The sequence below is a fragment of the Arachis stenosperma genome, chromosome 7, assembly GCF_014773155.1.
Source record: "Arachis stenosperma cultivar V10309 chromosome 7, arast.V10309.gnm1.PFL2, whole genome shotgun sequence".
In the NCBI taxonomy this organism is placed as follows: Eukaryota; Viridiplantae; Streptophyta; class Magnoliopsida; order Fabales; family Fabaceae; genus Arachis; species Arachis stenosperma.
The window spans coordinates 74,085,530-74,107,176 of record NC_080383.1 but is presented as its reverse complement, the minus strand read 5'-3'; the positions used below and the strand labels follow the sequence as shown (position 1 = coordinate 74,107,176).

General features: G+C 38.1%; 1 non-coding gene across 1 annotated transcript; it reads right to left on the bottom strand.

Annotated features, from left to right (window-relative positions):
* Positions 1-17,858: 17,858 nt before the first annotated feature.
* LOC130942520 (small nucleolar RNA R71) lies at positions 17,859-17,966 on the bottom strand. Its single transcript, XR_009071087.1, has one exon. It is a non-coding gene; the product is annotated as a small nucleolar RNA R71 (small nucleolar RNA).
* Positions 17,967-21,647: the final 3,681 nt, after the last annotated feature.

The following is a 21,647-nucleotide window of genomic DNA, read 5'->3' as shown; positions in this document are numbered from 1 at the left end:
ACATTGTCTGTGGTATTCTGAGTAGGATTCAGGGATTGGATGACTGTGACGAACTTCAAACTCGCGAGTGTTGGGCGTAGTGACAGACGCAAAAGGATCAATGGATCCTATTCCGACATGATCGAGAACCGACAGATGATTAGCCGTGCGGTGACAGCGCATTTGGACCTTTTTCACTGAGAGGACGGATGGTAGTCATTGACAACGGTGATCCACCAACACACAGCTTGCCATAGGAGGAACCTTGCATGCGTGAAGAAGAAGACAGGGGGAAAGCAGAGATTCAGAAGACAAAGCATCTCCAAAACTCCAACACATTCTCTATTACTGCGTAACAATTACTTATTTTATGCTCTTTCACTTTTTACAATTGAAACTAAGGAACCCTATTGGTATTCTGACTAAGAATAATAAGATAACCATAGCTTGTTTCAAGTCAACAATCTCAGTGGGATTCGACCTTTACTCACGTAAGGTATTACTTGGACGACCCAGTGCACTTACTGATTAGTTGTGCGAAATTACATAGTATGAGTATAATTTTCGTGCACCATCCAACACCCATAAAATTCAAGGAGAGGGCGTCCAACGCCATGAATTTGAGATAAGGGGTGCTGAGCGCCATCATTTCTATTTTATATATATGCATGCTAAGTTATATATATATATATATATATATATATATATATATGTGTGTGTGTATTTTTTTTATGATGGTTATATATAATATATACTTTAGAAAGCATTTTTAGTGAGCAGCCTCCTTTACTGGAAGATTAATATGCTAGTGTGCAGAACTATGAAAATTTATTGTTAAAAATATAGAGAGAGTAGAGATTGAAGGAATATAATTTAAGATGAACTTTAAAAGAGGAGGCTGCTAGGAGGGGTAGAGACTTGTTGTGAGAATATCTTTTTTGTAACATTGAAAAATTATCATTTTGTAAAGCTTAGAGCGCCTGATTCTGCTGTTGTAGTTCGCATAGGAGTTTTTAATTTGGTTTTTAACCTTTTAGAATACCAGACATATTAGGAGTTTTTATTTAAAGAAAAAATATTTTTTAATTTGTGTTAAAAAGAACAAATTTACTATTATGTATATTATTTGTTAATTTCGTAGGTAGCTTTATTTCACAAATAGTCTTATTTTACTGAGATATATTGAACAATTAAAAAATATATATTTCATAAGTATTTCCTATAAAATTAAAAAACAAAAAAAATTCATTCCTATTTTATAGACTATGCATTTTAATTATATTAAAATATTTATTTTAAATTAATTATTTATTTTAATTTTTATAACTTTTAAAATATAAATATCAATAAAAAATATATACTTCTATTTGAATTTAAATAAAATATAAAAATAAAATATAATAAAATCTAAATTTTGTGTTTTAATTTAAATTTAATAAAAATTATATTTTTTTATAAATTATAAATTTAAAACAAATTCGTAACGATTTCTTAAGTTTTATTATACATCATCATTTAATTTATCATCATTAAAGGAACCAGTATCAAAATTTTTTATTTTGAATAGATACATCTGACATATAGTCCTATATATGACATATGAGTTTAAAGTTAGGATTTTTAGAGTTTGAACTAACATGTTATACTATATTTATTTTACAAATTAAATAGTAATTTAATTAATGTTATGCTTTTATTATTTTCAAAATCACAATAGCATAGATTTAGTTAGTATTTTTACTTTATTTTATTATAATTATTTATTATTCCAAACTCTTAAGTTTAAATTCTTGTGCCACTTTAAAGAGTTATATTATATTAGATGAATTGTTTCAAAATCAAAAGGTGTAGTTTAAAGTTACAGATTTATAAGAAACATAATTTTACAAATAAATTTGATTTAAAATAAAAAAATTTAGATTTTAATTGTTATTAGTTTTTACTTTTTATTTTATTTAAATACAAATAAAAATATTTCTTTATTGAAATTTATGATAAGAATATCTTTCACTATGATTTCGCTTATAAAACATACAAAAACAAGAATAATTTCTTTTATTTCATAATTTTTTAGTTTATGTCTATGAAATACTCATTTCTTTCTTAATTTTAGTCTGTACAATAAAATTAATAGGTAATACAGATAAATATAAATCACATGTTTATAATATAAATTTAAAAATTAAGATTTTTATTTAAAAAATAAAAAATTAATCTATTATAAAATAAAGTATAAATTAATCCTCATTTAAAAAAAATAAAATTACTGAGAAAGTAAATTATTTAAAATTTTAAAAACAAAAAAGATTTTATTTTTTTATGATGATTTCAATAAAGTATTATTCTTAATTTAGATATTTTAGCACAGAAAACTTATAGAATTTAACTATTCTAACCTTCCTCATCAATCTTAGCATTTAAAGGGAGAAAACATGATATTTAAATTACACTACTTGATATTTCATATATAAAATCATTTGGACACTTCTATGTTAATCTTGCTATTTTTATAAAAATATTAATATTAACATAGAAGTTGGATTTTTTTAATATTTTTCTTTTACAAGTAAGCAATAAATTTTTATTGACAAAATTCTTTCAAAATATCTTTTCTATTTATTTAGTCGTCATGCTTAACAATAAAGTCTTTTTTTTTTCTTTGGTTTTTCCTCTCGTAACTAATTATTTAGTGAATTTATATATATATATATATATATATATATATGAACCAATATATATAAATATACATAAATATACAATAGTTAATTTAATAGCTAATTTTTAGTACATGAAACATTTTTATCTAAATAACGCATAAAAAAAGGATAATGATTTTTTTATTTTTGATAATATTATTTTACACATAATTTCTTACGTCGTATATTTGTATATTTTTTTAAAATGAAATTATTAAAATAGAAATGATCATATTCATTTTTTTATGGAAAATATAGTTATATATATAAGTACTTAAATTTAATATTCAGTAAGTTAGATAAAAAATAAGGTTCTCAATTTTTTTATTTCAATTTAATTAAAATTCGCAAGTTTTAATTTTTTTAAAGAAAAAAAAATTCCTTTTCTAATTGTAGTATCTATATTTGATGTTCACTACAAGGTTAATATTTATTTAAGAGGGTATTTTAGTAAAAGTTTTTAAAAACCTCCACCATTCATTTTATTTATGACAATTTAAAAAATCTCCACTCATAATTAATTAAAATTCAAAATATTGGAACAAAATCTTATTTTCTCTTTTTTTTTTTCGAAATGAGAGGCGCTGAGTTAGTAGAGAGAGAATGACTAGGAAATCTTAAGTTTTTTACCGCCATTTTTGTCGCTGTTTTCGCTGCCGCTTTTGCCGCCAACGCCGTTATCACTGCCGTGTCTATTGTAGTAGAGAGCTTTTGGATCGAGCCACCTCATCTACTAACGTATTTTCAGATCTATTCTCTCTATACTGTCGTTGTTGTCAGTGTTGCCACCATAGTTTCTGCTGCCGTTGCTGTCACAGTTTCTGCTGTTGATGCCACCGTAGTTGTCGTAGTGCAACGCATTTTCATATCTGTTCACTCCCAAGCTTCTTCTTCAACGTCACTTTCTCTCACTCCAATTTCTCTTTTGAACTGCCGCTGGTACTTCTTCTTATTCTTCTTCTTTATTAATTTGCTGATATTTCTTCTTTGTTAACAATAAATTTCTTCTCTGTTTCGCCTCCTCAGTTCTGTTGTAACTTTCTTACTAGTATCCCCTTTTGTTCTGTATTTTTTTATTATTTTTCATTTGCGTTTATAAGGAGTCTTGGTGTAACACCCTAATATTCAAATCCTTATGCTCGAGTTATAAGTCAATGATATTACGGTGGTACGACTCTCAGGTGGATTTTTAAATATATAAATATAGGTAATTTTCGAAAGGAGTATTAATCGAGAAGCCTGAAAAGAGTAGAAATAAAATCGCGAAGACGTATCACTCACGTTTCGACAACGAAAAGATAAAACGTGAAGCCGAAAGCGATATACGGACAAGGCATAAAGGAGATTAAGAGATAGATAACAGATATATATATATATATATATATATATATATATATATATATATATATATATATATATATATATATATATATATAACATAAGTAAATAGCCACTAGTTGCGACCCGCGAAGTTTAGGCCGGCTAGGGTACAGTATGAAAGTAGTTGACAACAGTATATCCTAATCTCTCCGAAAGGAAACATAAGAGCCTCTATAGGCAAGTTCCAAAAGAGTTCAATACATAATATAATCTTTTCAAAACAAAGGTGGAGAGATTCTAAGCAAAACACAAAGTAGAGAAAATAAATATCTTCGCCATCTCTCAGACGAACCACAGCTCACTTCTGAGCATCTGGACCTGTATCTGAAAAACAAGAGATATATACGGAATGAGAACCCCGGGCCCCTGGGTTTCCAGTACGGTAAAAGTGCCAAATAAATACAATGCACTGCAATAAAAACTCACTAACCATCCTAAACTCCTTTTCACCAAGTATCCAGCCTAGATTCTCACTAATCCATAAATAGGCATCTGTCGTAAGGGGATACTAAATCTAGTTCACATCTCATATGATTCCCAGCTCGATGACTCTCCCACGAATCAGATTCAGAATCATAAAGAAAACCATCACCAGTTATTCTACCTCAGCAATTTTGTGTCAATACATCATACTCTCACCTGGAGCTAGTGAAACCACTTCACTGCGTCTTCCCAGGGAGCTCAAATTATCTCATTCAATGATCATCATCATCATGCAATCGTATCATCAAATCATCTCATCAAGAACAGCCCCCAACATCTACCGACACTAGCATGAGGGGCCTCTCAGTTGTACAAACACAAGGAATACAGGCAAGTAATACACAAATAAGGTACAAGTAGAACAAGTAGCACATAATCAGGTAACATAGCATATATGATATAGAAATCCAAAACAAATAGGCAAACCCAAACAATTCAAACATATGCAAATGATGTATGCCTGCCCTATGGCTGATGATATCATCTGTCGGTTATATAGCCAACCCGACATGTCCTGGTAGCTAACCATTGGACAGAAACACCCCTTGCGGAGCAAGTAGGTTTGAGCTACAACCCCCTTGCTACTACCCGCTCAACCCAGAGCCAGTGGAATAACCACTACTGCGGCTACTACCCAGGCGGGTGTTTAAAAACTCAACCTGGAGCGAGTGGATTCACCACTACTGCCGCTACTACCCAGGCGTCACAATCTCTGACCTGGAGCAAGTGGGACGAACCACAACCCTTGCTACTGCCCAAGTATCTTAAGCATTGACCCGGAGCAAGCAGGACGAACCACAACCCTTGCTACTGCCCAGGTATCTCAAACATATATTCATTCAATCTCAATTCATATTATCAATCCTCATTTTATCAAATCTCAAACATTAACCTGGAGCAAGTGGGACGAACCACAACCCTTACTACTACCCAGGTATCACAAATACATTCATTCAAAACTCCATAATTAAACTCATTCATCATAAACATCCTTTTCCGTCTCATACCCGGAGCAAGTGGACAACGCCACTGCCTACTACCCGGGGTTACACATCACATTTCAACATTTTCCATTATTATCCATTTAACACATTTATTCATTAATCATATAAGCATTTATACTCAGCCATAATCAGTAATGGCTTTGCCGTAACCCGACAATAACTCAGCCATCCGGCTCATGGTTCAATCAAGAACCAGCCATTTATCAATAAATATATCCCTTCGGCTCATGGCATACACGGTACTTCCATCGTCATCCTCCATATCTCATATAATCATCGTTGATCATCATTGATCATAACTTTTCCCCTTGCTTTACTCGTAAGTTACCACATCCCCTAGCTCCTTTCTCGTTGCTAGGCATATCATAATGATTTAATACATAAGGGGTGAGATCGGAGGCTTAGAAGTATGAGATTTGGCTTTTAAAACTCAAAAATCAACTTTGGCATGAAAACAGGGCCACGCGTACGCGTACTCCACGCGCACGCGTGGATGGTCACAAAGCTCATCGACGCGTATGCGTCATACACGCGGACGCGCGGATTGAAACACAGCCAGACGACGCGTACGCGTCTGCCATGCGTACGCGTGGATGCATTTGCGCCCCAGGCACAAAACTGGCACAACTCTGGCACAACTCTCAAGAAAATGGCTGGGCATTGGGTGCAGCACATCGACGCGCCCACGCACACGACGCGCACGCGTGGATGGCATTTTCTGAAAGAATGGCGTGTACGCGCCAAGTGCGCCTACGCGCGAGGGGCCATTCTGCTAAAAATTTTCTAAGTTAAAAGCTGCAGAATTCACAAATTCAACCCCTAATCTTCCAACGGACATAACTTTCTCATTTTAAATCGTTTTTCACCCGTTCTTCGAACGGCATAGACATCCCGGATCCAACTTCATTTCTAAACAAATTTGGCACAAAATAGAGATCCGTAGTCCAAGTTATGTCCCGTCAAAGTATGCCCAAAAACTATATTTTTCATACAAAATCACAAAGTGCCATTTTCAAAACAAGCCATTTTCAACTCTTTTCAAAATCAACCAAAACATGCAAATTTCAACCCTTTTTGAAACCAATCAAAATATACCAAAATCAACATCAAGCCTCCTCAATTCATACATTAATGCTTTGCCACGATTTACAAAACCGCCATATAACCATTTTTACCCATTTCAAACAAATGGCTAAATTGCAAACACATTAACATGTCATACATCTTTCCTCATCCCAATTTCCAACAATACTATTTTCAATCAATCATCATTACACATAATCAATATTATACTCACTGTCACATGGTTTCACCCACAAATCAACCTTAATCATTTCTCAAGTATATATCACAACATACATATCTCTCATGCATTATCATACCATCAAGGCATCAATAATCATACTCACATATATGACCACATAATATATCTCAACCAAAATCAAACATACCTCATCTATACAATTTCACCCAAAATTACCAATTTCCACACTTCAACTCCTCAAACCTCATTATTCAATAACCAACCCAATCATTCATATATTCATTATCTGAAATTCATCCAATCACTTGTGTCATCATACAATGTACACATCAACTTACCTTCCTTACCTCTTTCCGGCCTCCGGCCCAAAAATTCATGGCCTTCGGCCCAATTTCACAATTTAAATGCATAAACCACAAATCAATACTCATTACCCAATACATCAAATTTTCAATACACCAAGCATACAAGGCCACACAATTCTCGACCCAATCATCAATTCACATTACATACCAACTATGCATATTAGCACCAACCACTTACACAATCCAAACTTAATCCTAGGGGCATCTAGCCTAGGAATTCTCATCACACCACACGGTACTTAAATGAAACTTAAACCGTACCTCTTGTAGCCAAACCAATTGAGCCTCTTCTTTGGAAGTCTCCACCGACCTTAGCCTCAAGCCTCACCAAAGCTCCTCAAGCAACACCAATCTCCCAATTGTGCACCAAAATCATCAAATATACTAACATAACCAATATCACATACATACATCAACCTAGGGCTCATAAAAGTGACAAATCACAAGAGTTTGAGCACTTCTTACCTCAGTCCATATGAAGTAGGGATAGAACTCACTTAGAATCCATGTTGGAGTATCCCTAAACACCCAAAATCACAAGATTTCAACACTAACTTCCCAAAAACGTATAACAGTGGGGAATTTCGAAAATTGGGCAGAGATGAATGGAATACTCACCACAAAACTTAGATAGAATTGTAGAGAATGAGAAGAGCGATGCGTGGCCGCAAACGGCTCATCAATCGGAGCTCCGTAGCTCAAGTTATGGTGGTTTGAAGATCAAAGAGAGTTAGGTTTTCGCTCTTCTCTTCTCTCTTCTGTTCTCTCTTCTCTATTTCAGCGCCCCAATCTCTCTTTTAGGGTAAAATAAGCTGAAATGCTCATAACTAATGTTTATATATGTTGGGTCTTGGGCCCACTTAGGCCCAGTTCACTTATTTTTGTCCGTTGGCCCAATTTTGGACCAAAACCTTTAAGATTAGCGCTCTAAATCGCACTTCAAATATTTCTACCTACCCTAATAATAATTCCTCATTTCTTAATCTTATTTACTCATAATCAATATTCTCAGCTGCAGTATCAGACAGATCTCAGCCGATACTACCAGTCAAAATTTCACTGCGCGCTTTTACGCAGAAAACTATGTCTTCCGACTCGGAAAATTTCACTAAATCCAAATATCATATTTAAATCATCAAATTCCAATTGCCAAATCTTCCAACCATATTCGCTCCTATTTAACTTATTATTTAATTAATTTCGGTTAGACCGGGTATTACATTCTACCCCCCTAACAGAAATTTTCGCCCTCGAAAATTCCATCCATCACTACGAGTACGCGAGCGTAGTCTGCCGTTATATCCAACGCATAACAGTTCCAAGGTCCTTTTACTCTGTGCGCTTCCGTTGCCGCGCTCTGATTTCTCTATCTCTGAGGATCTCGGTCATTCGTTCCTTACTTTTATCGTCTCATCAACTCACACCCTATTAAATCTCAAATCATGTCATCAATAATATTGTCATCATCGTTAATCATAGCCATCATCCCACATCTCTATAATCAATCAAAACTTTCTTCGTTTTTAGAATTCAATGAGTTTGGACTAACAAGCTGACGAATTCTTAAGAATTCGCTTTCCTCTAATAATCTATAAAAGCTTTCGAGACACATCTCTTTTGTTGAAGTTACTCAGATCAAAAATCGTTTTCAAAAATATAACCAACACTCCTTCAAATTCTTGAGAGAATTTTCAACAACACTTCCCTAAAAATTGGAGTTTACCACCCGTCACGGGTTCCCTCAAACCAATCTTAGTACCGCATCAACATTTCAATTTAATGGTTTTCACATTTCTCTTTCAAAACCAATCATTATAAATCCCAAACTAAATCCAAGGTCACTATGACCAAACATCATAGTACTCATATCTCAAACACGACAACTTGCACTCTTTCATCATCTAAATCCAATTATGTATCAATGATAATTTCCTCATCCGCTTTAGAACCATCAAAGCTCACAGCCGCAATTAATTCCAATTATCTAGAATCATTATTTGTATAAGCTCACTAAACTTTTAAGTACTCTAAGCATAAAGCATTTCTAATCACACCCCACTTTTCCTTATTATTACCATACTATGCTAACGCTTTAGCAAGCTTCCGCTATGCCACTTTGATTTCTCGTCAAGTATTAGTTCCATCACTTATTTCCTCAAGTACTAAACCACAACTTAACTTGACCGACAATTCAAATCAACGTTTCCAAATCCATCATTTAGGACCATTCCTTATCTATTTAAATCAAAGGAATTAAAAGTCACGGGTTCAATCCGTTTCACCAAAAATCCAGAAATTAACCAACTACATAACAAACACAACACATCATTCTCAACAGAAAATCATTTACATCTCAGGCATTTATCCATTTGTATTAAGGCAAATCCTTACTCGGACCATCCGGTTTGCTTCTCAGTCTAATATTACGCTTGACATTCCCAGTTTTACTGTACAGGCGGTATTATAAAATCACGCACTGTCCTTTAAGACTGATTATTGCAATTACCTCAATCTTACTGTCTCAATCGTCCCGCATCCTGACTCTCTCCTTGTTGGCAATTTCTTGATACATGCCCTGGTAACCCACACTTGTAACATACACCTAACCCCAATCGGCACGGCCTATTTGGGTGATGACTTCCACATCTCTGACAGCTCGAAACATCAGAAGCAGCCGCTGCCCGTTTTCCCTTACCGATTCTTTGAGACTCCTCACTCGTCGCAAAGTTATTCCGTCCTTGGGGAAAGTGTTGTATGTATCCTCTCCCCTAAAACTCTTGACCCCTTGTTGGGTATTCTTGATTGTGCTCCCTGCAGTGGGACTCCCGACGATCATTCTTTGCCTCAACAGCCTTCCTCACACATTCTTCAGCAATACGGCTCTTGTTCACAAGTTTGGAGAAGACCTTAATCTCCATCGGTCCAACGGAGCTCAGGATTTCACTTCGAAGTCCTCCCTCATACTTAATACACTTCCATTTCTCGAAGTCTCCCGGAGCTCCCTGACACATGCGGGAAAACCTGAATAGCTCCTCAAATTTGTCTGTATACTCAGATATGGACATAGCACCTTGCTTCAGCTGCAGTAACTCCAATTCCTTGGCTGTTCTGGCGGAATTCGGAAAGTACTTCTTATAGAATTCCACCTGGAAGGAATCCCAAGTGATAGGATCATTTCCCTGTTGCAGGAGACGTCGAGCCCCTTTCCACCAATGCGATGCTTCCCCCGTGAGGAAATAGGTAGCAAATTCAACACGCTGCTCTTCAGGCACCAACTGCGCTTGCAGTGCTCGCTCCATGGCCTGAAACCAAGTATCAGCTTCAGTCGGATTGGTGGTTCCCTTGAACTTAGGTGGATTAACCTTTAAGAAAGTTGCCAGTGTCATCGAGCCCTGAGCTTCCCTTCCGCCATTGCCATTATTGTTTATCTGTTGCCCAAGAGCCTCCGTAGTGGCTTGCATAGCAGCAGCCATATTCTCCAACGCCGCCATAAGGTTTACCGGGTTATTCGGGTTGACTTCCGGTTCCTGCGTGCTAGTACGATCTCTCTCACGTCCCCGACCGGGTCCACGAGGCGCCATCTGGTTCCTATACACACCAAACAATCGATATCAAGTTGATCAGTCTCAATATCGGAAGTATAGTGCTTCAAAGTACCAAAGGTACACTCATGGACTTCATGCTAGATGTATCGGTTAGATACCCTAACTAGCACAGGCACAGACTCAGAGTATGCATTGAAGAATGAGTAGTTCTATCCCTCAGGCTCACGAGGACGAATTGCTCTGATACCATAATGTAACACCCTAATATTCAAATCCTTATGCTCGAGTCATAAGTCAATAATATGACGGTGGTACGACTCTCAGGTGGATTTTTAAATATATAAATATAGGTAATTTTCGAAAGGAGTATTAATCGAGAAGCCTGAAAAGAGTAGAAATAAAATCGCGAAGACGTATCACTCACGTTTCGACAACGAAAAGATAAAACGTGAAGCCGAAAGCGATATACGGACAAGGCATAAAGGAGATTAAGAGATAGATAACAGATAGATATATATATAACATAAGTAAATAGCCACTAGTTGCGACCTGCGAAGTTTAGGCCGGCTAGGGTACAGTATGAAAGTAGTTGACAACAGTATATCCTAATCTCTCCCAAAGGAAACATAAGAGCCTCTATAGGCAAGTTCCAAAAGAGTTCAATACAAAATATAATCTTTTCAAAACAAAGGTGGAGAGATTCCAAGCAAAACACAAAGTAGAGAAAATAAATATCTTCGCCGTCTCTCAGACGAACCACAGCTCACTTCTGAGCACCTGGACCTGTATCTGAAAAACAAGAGATATATACGGAATGAGAACCCCGGGCCCCTGGGTTCCCAGTACGGTAAAAGTGCCAAATAAATACAATGCACTGCAATAAAAACTCACTAACCATCCTAAACTCCTTTTTACCAAGTATCTAGCCTAGATTCTCACTAATCCATAAATAGGCATCTGTCGTAAGGGGATACTAAATCTAGTTCACATCTCATATGATTCCCAGCTCGATGACTCTCCCACGAATCAGATTCAGAATCATAAACAAAACCATCACCAGTTATTCTACCTCAGCAATTTTGTGTCAATACATCATACTCTCACCTGGAGCTAGTGAAACCACTTCACTGCGTCTTCCCAAGGAGCTCAAATTATCTCATTCAATGATCATCATCATCATGCAATCGTATCATCAAATCATCTCATCAAGAACAGCCCCCAACATCTACCGACACTAGCATGAGGGGCCTCTCAGTTGTACAAACACAAGCAATACAGGCAAGTAATACACAAATAAGGTACAAGTAGAACAAGTTGCACATAATCAGGTAACATAGCATATATGATATAGAAATCCAAAACAAATAGGCAAACCTAAACAATTCAAACATATGCAAATGATGTATGCCTGCCCTATGGCTGATGATATCATCTGTCGGTTATATAGCCAACCCGACATGTCCTGGTAGCTAACCATTGGACAGAAACACCCCTTGCGGAGCAAATAGGTTTGAGCTACAACCCCCTTGCTACTACCCGCTCAACCCAGAGCTAGTGGAATAACCACTACTGCGGCTACCACCCAGGCGGGTGTTTAAAAACTCAACCTGGAGCGAGTGGATTCACCACTACTGCCGCTACTACCCAGGCGTTACAATCTCTGACCTGGAGCAAGTAGAACGAACCAAAACCCTTGCTACTGCCCAAGTATCTTAAGCATTGACCCGGAGCAAGCAGGACGAACCACAACCCTTGCTACTGCCTAGGTATCTCAAACATATATTCATTCAATCTCAATTCATATTATCAATCCTCATTTTATCAAATCTCAAACATTAACCTGGAGCAAGTGGGGCGAACCACAACCCTTACTACTACCCAGGTATCACAAATACATTCATTCAAAACTCCATAATTAAACTCATTCATCATAAACATCCTTTTCCGTCTCATACCCGGAGCAAGTGGACAACGCCACTGCCTACTACCCGGGGTTACACATCACATTTCAACATTTTTCATTATTATCCATTTAACACATTTATTCATTAATCATATATGCATTTATACTCAGCCATGATCAGTAATGGCTTTGCCGTAACCCGACAATAACTCAGCCATCCGGCTCATGGTTCAATCAAGAACCAGCCATTTATCAATAAATATATCCCTTCGGCTCATGGCATACACGGTACTTCTACCGTCATCCTCCATATCTCATATAATCATCGTTGATCATCATTGATCATAACTTTTCCCCTTACTTTACTCGCAAGTTACCACATCCCCTAGCTCCTTTCTCGTTGCTAGGCATATCATAATGATTTAATACATAAGGGGTGAGATCGGAGGCTTAGAAGTATGAGATTTGGCTTTTAATACTCAAAAATCAACATTGGCATGAAAATAGGACCACGCGTACGCGTACTCCACGCGCACGCGTGGATGGTCACAAAGCTCATCGACGCGTATGCGTCATACACACAGATGCACGGATTGAAACACAGCCAGACGACGCGTACGCGTCTGCCATGCGTACGCGTGGGTGCATTTGCGCCCCAGGCACAAAACTGGCACAACTCTGACACAACTCTCGGGAAAATGGCTGGGCATTGGGTGCAGCGCATCGACGCGCCCGCGCACACGACGCGCACGCGTGGATGGCGTTTTCTGAAAGAATGGCGTGTACGCGCCAAGTGCGCCTACGGGCGAGGGGCCATTCTGCTAAAAATTTTCTAAGTTAAAAGCTGCAGAATTCACAAATTCAACCCCTAATCTTCCAACGGACATAACTTTCTCATTTTAAATCGTTTTTCACCCGTTCTTTGAACGGCATAGACATCCCGGATCCAACTTCATTTCTAAACAAATTTGGCACAAAATAGAGATCCGTAGTCCAAGTTATGTCCCGTTAAAGTATGCCCAAAAACTATGTTTTTCATACAAAACCACAAAGTGCCATTTTCAAAACAAGCCATTTTCAACTCTTTTCAAAATCAACCAAAACATGCTAATTTCAACCCTTTTTGAAACCAATCAAAATATACCAAAATCAACATCAAGCCTCCTCAATTCATACATTAATGCTTTGCCACGATTTACAAAACCGCCATATAACCATTTTTACCCATTTCAAACAAATGGCTAAATTACAAACACATTAACATGTCATACATCTCTCCTCATCCCAATTTCCAACAATACTATTTTCAATCAATCATCATTACACATAATCAATATTATACTCACTGTCACATGGTTTCACCCACAAATCAACCTTAATCATTTCTCAAGTATATATCACAACATACATATCTCTCATGCATTATCATACCATCAAGGCATCAATAATCATACTCACATATATGACCACATAATATATCTCAACCAAAATCAAACATACCTCATCTATACAATTTCACCCAAAATTACCAATTTCCACACTTCAACTCCTCAAACCTCATTATTCAATAACCAACCCAATCATTCATATATTCATTATCTGAAATTCATCCAATCACTTGTGTCTTCATACAATGTACACATCAACTTACCTTCCTTACCTCTTTCCGGCCTCCGGCCCAAAAATTCACGGCCTCCGGCCCAATTTCACAATTTAAATGCATAAACCACAAATTAATACTCATTACCCAATGATGAGCGGATAATTTGTACGCTTTTTGGCATTGTTTTTAGTATGTTTTTAGTATGTTTTAGTTAGTTTTTATTATATTTTTATTAGTTTTTAGTTAAAATTCACTTTTCCAGACTTTACTATGAATTTGTGTGTTTTTCTGTGATTTCAGGTATTTTCTGGCTGAAATTGAGGGACCTGAGCAAAAATCTGATTTAGAGACTGAAAAGGACTGCAGATGCTGTTGGATTCTGACCTCCCTGCACTCGAAGTGGATTTTCTGGAGCTACAGAAGCCCAATTGGCACGCTCTCAACGGCGTTGGAAAGTAGACATCCTGGGCTTTCCAGCAATATATGATAGTTTATACTTTGCCCAAGATTTGATGGCCCAAACTGGCGTTCAAAGTCACCTTCAGAATTCCCAGCGTTAAACGCCGGAACTGGCACCAAAGTGGGAGTTAAACGCCCAAATTGGCACAAAAACTGGCGTTTAACTCCAAGAAGAGTCTCTACACGAAAATGCTTCAATGCTCAGCCCAAGCACACACCAAGTGGGCCCGGAAGTGGATTTTTATGTCATTTACTCATCTTTGTAATTCTTAAGCTACTAGTTCCCTATAAATAGGACCTTTTGCTATTGTATTTGATGTCTTGGAATCTTGGTAGCTATCTTTAGTCTTATGCTATCTTAGATCATGGGGCTGGCCTCACGGCCATGCCTAGACCTTGTTCTTATGTATTTTCAACGGTGGAGTTTCTACACACCATAGATTAAGGTGTGGAGCTCTGCTGTACCTCGAGTATTAATGCAATTACTATTGTTCTTCTATTCAATTTAGCTTGTTCTTATTCCAAGATATCACTTGTTCTTCAACTTGATGAATGTGATGATCCGTGACACTCATCATCATTCTCACCTATGAACGGGTGACTGACAACCACCTCCGTTCTACCTTAGATTGGGTGAATATCTCTTGGATTCCTGATACACGACGCATGGTTGATCGCCTGACAACCGAGCGCTCGCCTGACAACCGAGCCAGCCATTCCGTGAGATCAGAGTCTTCGTGGTATAAGCTAGAATTGATGGCGGCATTCAAGAGAATCCGGAAAGTCTAAACCTTGTCTGTGGTATTCTGAGTAGGATTCAATGATTGAATGACTGTGACGTGCTTCAAACTCGCGATTGTGGGGCGTTAGTGACAGACGCAAAAGAATCACTGGATTCTATTCCGACATGATCCAGAACCGACAGCTGGATAGCCGTGCCGTGACAGGGTGCGTTGAACATTTCCACTGAGAGGATGGGAGGTAGCCACTGACAACGGTGAAACCCTTGCATACAGCCTGCCATGGAAAGGAGTAAGAAGGATTGGATGAAGACAGTAGGAAAGCAGAGAGACGGAAGGGACAAAGCATCTCCATTCGCTTATCTGAAATTCTCACCAATGAAATACATAAGTATCTCTATCTTTATCTTTATGTTTTATTCATATATCATCCATAACCATTTGAGTCTGCCTGACTAAGATTTACAAGGTGACCATAGCTTGCTTCATACCAACAATCTCCGTGGGATCGACCCTTACTCGCGTAAGGTTTATTACTTGGACGACCCAGTACACTTGCTGGTTAGTTGTGCGAAGTTGTGTTTATGCCATGGTATTGAGCACCAAGTCTTTGGGGCCATTACTAGGGATTAATTGAGTTGTGAAAAGTAGTGATCACAATTTCGTGCACCAAGTTTTTGGCGCCGTTGCCGGGGAATGTTTCGAGTATGGACAACTGACGGTTCATCTTGTTGCTTAGATTAGGTATTTTTTAGAGTTCTTTAGAATGAATTCTAGTGTTTCAAGGTGATGTTCTTATCATCACCAAAGCTGATTGATTATCATCAATTTAGCTCTTGAATGCAATGTCCTGCTGAAGCTTGGCTATCCATGTCTAATTCCTTTAGGCTAAAGCTTTAGACTAACATTGCATGATTCTTGGAATTCTCATTAAGAATTTTGATACCTTTATTTTCTTTTTCACTTAATTTTCGAAAAAAACCAAAAAAATTTACAAAATCATAAAAACCAAAAATATTTTATGTTTCTTGTTTGAGTCTAGTGTCTTATATTAAGTTTGGTGTCTTGCATGCATTGTTTATTTGATCTTGGTTCTGTTTTCAAGTCAATAATACAGGGAACTGAAGATTCAGTACATGCAGCAGAGGAATTATACAGAAAAAGCTGGGCGTTCAAAATGCCCAGTGAAGAAGGAAAAACTGGCGTTTAAACGCCAGCCAGGGTACCTGGCTGGGCGTTTAACGCCCAAAAGGGTAGAGCTTTGGGCGTTAAACACCAGAATGTGCACCATTCTGGGCGTTTAACGCCAGGATGGCACAAGAGGGAAGATTTTGTTTTTAATGCAAATTTTTTCCAAGTTTTCAAAGTTTTTCAAAATCAAATCTTTTTCAAAATCAATTTCTTTCTTTTTTTTTTAGATACTTACTAACAATTAATGATTTGATTGAACATTTCAAGTATGTTGCCTTTTCTGTTGAGAAAGGTTTAATGTTTGAATCATATCTTTTCTTGTTAGGCAAGTCATTAATTTTTAAAATCAAATCTTTTTAAATTGTTTTTCAAATCATATCTTCTCAATCACATCTTTTTAAAACCATAACTTTTAAATCACATCTTTTTCAAAAAAAAAAAGTTTTCAATCATATCTTCTTCAAAATCTTTTTCAAAATGTTTTTAAAATCTTTTTTTTTCTTTTCGAAAAATCTCTTCCCCTCTTCTCACATCCTTCTATTTATGGAGTGACACTCCTCCTCAATGCACAATTCGAACTCTATCCCACTAAGTTCAAATTTTTCTACCTCTTCCTTCTATTTTTCTTTTCCTCTGACACCTCAAGGAATCTCTATACTGTGACATAGAGGATTCCATATTTTCTTGTTCTCTTCTCTTTCATATGAGCAGGAACAAAGACAAAGGCATTCTTGTTGAGGCTGACCCTGAACCTGAAAGGACCTTGAAGCGAAAGCTAAGAGAAGCTAAGGCACAACTCTCTGTAGAGGACCTAACAGAAATCTTCAAAGAAGAAGAACCCATGGCAGCCGAAAACAACAACAATGCTAACAATGCAAGGAAGGTGCTGGGTGACTTTACTGCACCTACTCCCGACTTCTATGGGAGAAGCATCTCTATCCCTGCCATTGGAGCAAACAACTTTGAGCTTAAGCCTCAATTAGTTTCTCTAATGCAACAGAATTGCAAGTTCTTTGGACTTCCATTGGAAGATCCTCATCAGTTCTTAGCTGAATTCTTGCAAATATGTGACACTGTTAAGACTAATGGGGTTGACCTTGAGGTCTATAGACTTATGCTATTCCCTTTTGCTGTAAGAGACAGAGCTAGAATATGATTGGACTTACAACCTAAAGACAGCCTGAACTCTTGGGAAAAGCTAGTCAATGCCTTCTTGGCAAAGTTCTTTCCACCTCAAAAATTGAGTAAGCTTAGAGTGGAAGTCCAAACCTTCAGACAGAAGGAAGGAGAATCCCTCTATGAAGCTTGGGAAAGATACAAACAATTGATCAGAAAGTGTCCCTCTGATATGCTTTCTGAATGGAGCATCATAGGTATTTTCTATGATGGTCTGTCTGAACTGTCCAAGATGTCTTTGGATAGTTCTGCTGGAGGATCTCTTCATCTGAAGAAGACGCCTACAGAAGTTCAAGAACTAATTGAAATGGTTGCAAATAACCAATTCATGTACACTTCTGAAAGGAATCCTGTGAACAACGGGACGTATCAGAAGAAAGGAGTTCTTGAGATTGATACTCTGAATGCCATATTGGCTCAGAACAAAATATTGACTCAACAAGTCAACTTGATTTCTCAAAGTCTGTCTGGAATGCAAAATGCACCAAGCAGTACTAAGGATGCTTCATCTGAAGAAGAAGCTTATGATCCTGAGAACCCTTCAATGGAAGAGGTGAATTACATGGGGGAACCCTATGGAAACACCTATAATTCTTCATGGAGAAATCATCCAAATTTCTCATGGAAGGATCAACAGAGACCTCAACAAGGTTTCAACAATAATAATGGTGGAAGAAACAGGTTTAGCAATGGCAAGCCTTTTCCATCATCTTCTCAGCAACAGACAGAGAATTCTAAGCAGAACCACTCTGACTTAGCAACCATGGTCTCTGATCTAATCAAAACCACTCAAAGTTTCATGACTGAAACAAGGTCCTCCATTAGAAACTTGGAGGCACAAGTGGGACAGCTGAGCAAGAAAATTACTGAACTCCCTCCTAGTACTCTTCTAAGCAATACAAAAGAAAATCCAAAAGGAGAGTGTAAGGCCATCAACATGGCCGAATTTGGAGAGGAAGGAGAGGCAGTGAACGCCACTGAGGAAGACCTCAATGGGCGTCTACTGGCCTCCAATGAGTTCCCTAATGAGGAACCATGGGAATCTGAGGCTCACACTGAGACCATAGAGATTCCATTGGATTTACTTCTGCCATTCATGAGCTCTGATGAGTATTCTTCCTCTGAAGAGGATGAGTATGTCACTGAAGAGCTAGTTACTAAATACCTTGAAGCAATCATGAAGCTAAATGACAAGTTGTTTGGTAATGAGACTTGGGAGAACGAACCTCCTTTGCTCACCAAAGAACTGGATGACTTGTCTAGGCAAAGATTACCTCAAAAGAGACAAGATCCTGGGAAGTTTTCAATACCTTGTACCATAGGCACCATGACCTTTAAGAAGGCTCTGTGTGACCTAGGGTCAAGTATAAACCTCATGCCTCTCTCTATAATGGAGAAGCTAGGGATTTTTGAGGTACAAGCTGCAAGAATCTCACTAGAGATGGCAGACAATTCAAGAAAACAAGCTTATGGACTTGTAGAGGATGTTCTGGTAAAAATTAAAGACCATTACATCCCTGCTGATTTCATAGTCCTAGAGACTGGAAAGTGCATGGATGAATCCATCATCCTTGGCAGACCCTTCCTAGCCACAGCAAAGGCTGTGATTGATGTGGACAGAGGAGAATTGATCATTCAAGTGAATGAAGAATCTTTTGTGTTTAAGGCTCAAGGATATCCCTCTGTCTCCATGGAAAGGAAGCATGAAGAGCTTCTCTCAAAACAGAGCCAAACAGAGCCCCCACAGTCAAACTCTAAGTTTGGTGTTGGGAGGCCACAACCAAACTCTAAGTTTGGTGTTGAATCCCCACATTCAAACTCTAAGTTTGGTGTTGGAAGGTTCCAACATTGCTCTGAGAATCTGTGAGGCTCCATGCGAGCCCTCTGTCAAGCTACTGACATTAAAGAAGCGCTTGTTGGGAGGCAACCCAATGTTATATTTTATCTATTTTCCTTTGTTATTTTATGTTTTCTGTAGGTTGATGATCATGAGAAGTCACAAAATCAATTGAAAAAGCAAAAACAGAATAAAAACAGGAAAAAAACAGCACACCCTGGAGGAAGATCTTGCTGGCGTTTAAACGCCAGTAAGGGTAGCAGTTAGGTGTTTAACGCCCAGTCTGGCACCATTCTGGGCGTTTAACGCCAGAAAGGGGCACCAGACTGGCGTTAAATGGCAGAAAAGGGCAAGAAGCTGGCGTTAAACGCCAGAAATGGGCACCAGCCCGGCGTTTAACGCCAGAATTGGCACAGAATGCATTTTTGCACGCCACTTGGTACAGGGATGCCTTTTCCTTGACACCTCAGGATCTGTGGACCCCACAGGATCCCCACCTACCCCACTACCCTCTCTCTTCTTCTTCACCCATTCACCAATCACCTCTACCACTCTTCCCCAAAAAACCCCTCACCTATCAAATCCCACTATTCTCTTCACCACTCACATCCATCCTTCATAAAACCCCACCTACCTCACCATTCAAATTCAAACCACTTTCCCTCCCAAACCCACCCATAATGGCCGAACCCTACCCCTCTCTTCACCCCTATATAAAGCCATCTCCATCTCCTCTATTTCTTCTTCTTCTACTGTCTTCTTTCTTCTTTTGCTCGAGGACGAACAAACGTTTTAAGTTTGGTGTGGTAAAAGCATTGCTTTTTGTTTTTCCATAACCATTTATGGCATCTAAGGCCGGAGAAACCTCTAAAAAGAGGAAAGGGAAGGCAAAAGCTTTCACCTCCGAGTCATGGGAGATGAAGAGATTCATCTCAAGGGTGCATCAAGATCACTTCTATGAAGTTGTGGCCTTGAAGAAGGTGATCCCCGAGGTCCCTTTCAAACTTAAAAAGAGTGAATATCCGGAGATCCGACATGAGATCCGAAGAAGAGGTTGGGAAGTTCTTACCAACCCCATTCAACAAGTCGGAATCTTAATGGTTCAAGAGTTCTATGCCAATGCATGGATCACCAAGAACCATGATCAAAGTGTGAACCCGGATCCAAAGAATTGGCTTACAATGGTTCGGGAGAAATACTTAGATTTTAGTCCGGAAAATGTAAGGTTGGCATTCAACTTGCCCATGATGCAAGGAGATGAACACCCTTACACTAGAAGGGTCAACTATGATCAAAGGTTGGACCAAGTCCTCACTGACATTTGTGAAGAGGGCGCCCAATGGAAGAGAGATTCAAGAGGGAAGCCGGTTCAATTGAGAAGGCATGACCTCAAGCCCGTGGCTAGAGGATGGTTGGAGTTTATCCAACGCTCAATCATGATTGGAGAGGAAGTGGAAGTTCATGAGGTTATAGCCCAAGAACTCTATAAGGTGGCGGACAAGTCCTCTACCTTGGCAAGGTTAGCCTTTCCTCATCTCATTTGTCACCTCTGTTATTCAGTTGGAGTGGACATAGAAGGAGACATCCTCATTGATGAGGATAAGCCCATCACTAAGAAAAGGATGGAGCAAACAAGAGATCCCACTCATCATGAAATCCCTGAGATACCTCAAGGGATGCACTTTCCTCCACAAAACTATTGGGAGCAAATCAACACCTCCCTAGGAGAATTGAGTTCCAACATGGGACAACTAAGGGTGGAGCACCAAGAACATTTCATCCTCCTCCATGAAATTAGAGAAGATCAAAGAATCATGAGAGAGGAGCAACAAAGACAAGGAAGAGACATTGAGGAGCTCAAGCACTCCATAAGATCTTCAAGAGGAAGAACAAGCCGCCATCACTAAGGTGGACCCGTTCTTTAATTTCCTTGTTCTTTATTTTCCTGTTTTTCGAATTTTCATGCTTATGTTTATCCATGTTTGTGTCTTATGATCATTAGTGTCTTAGTGTCTATGCCTT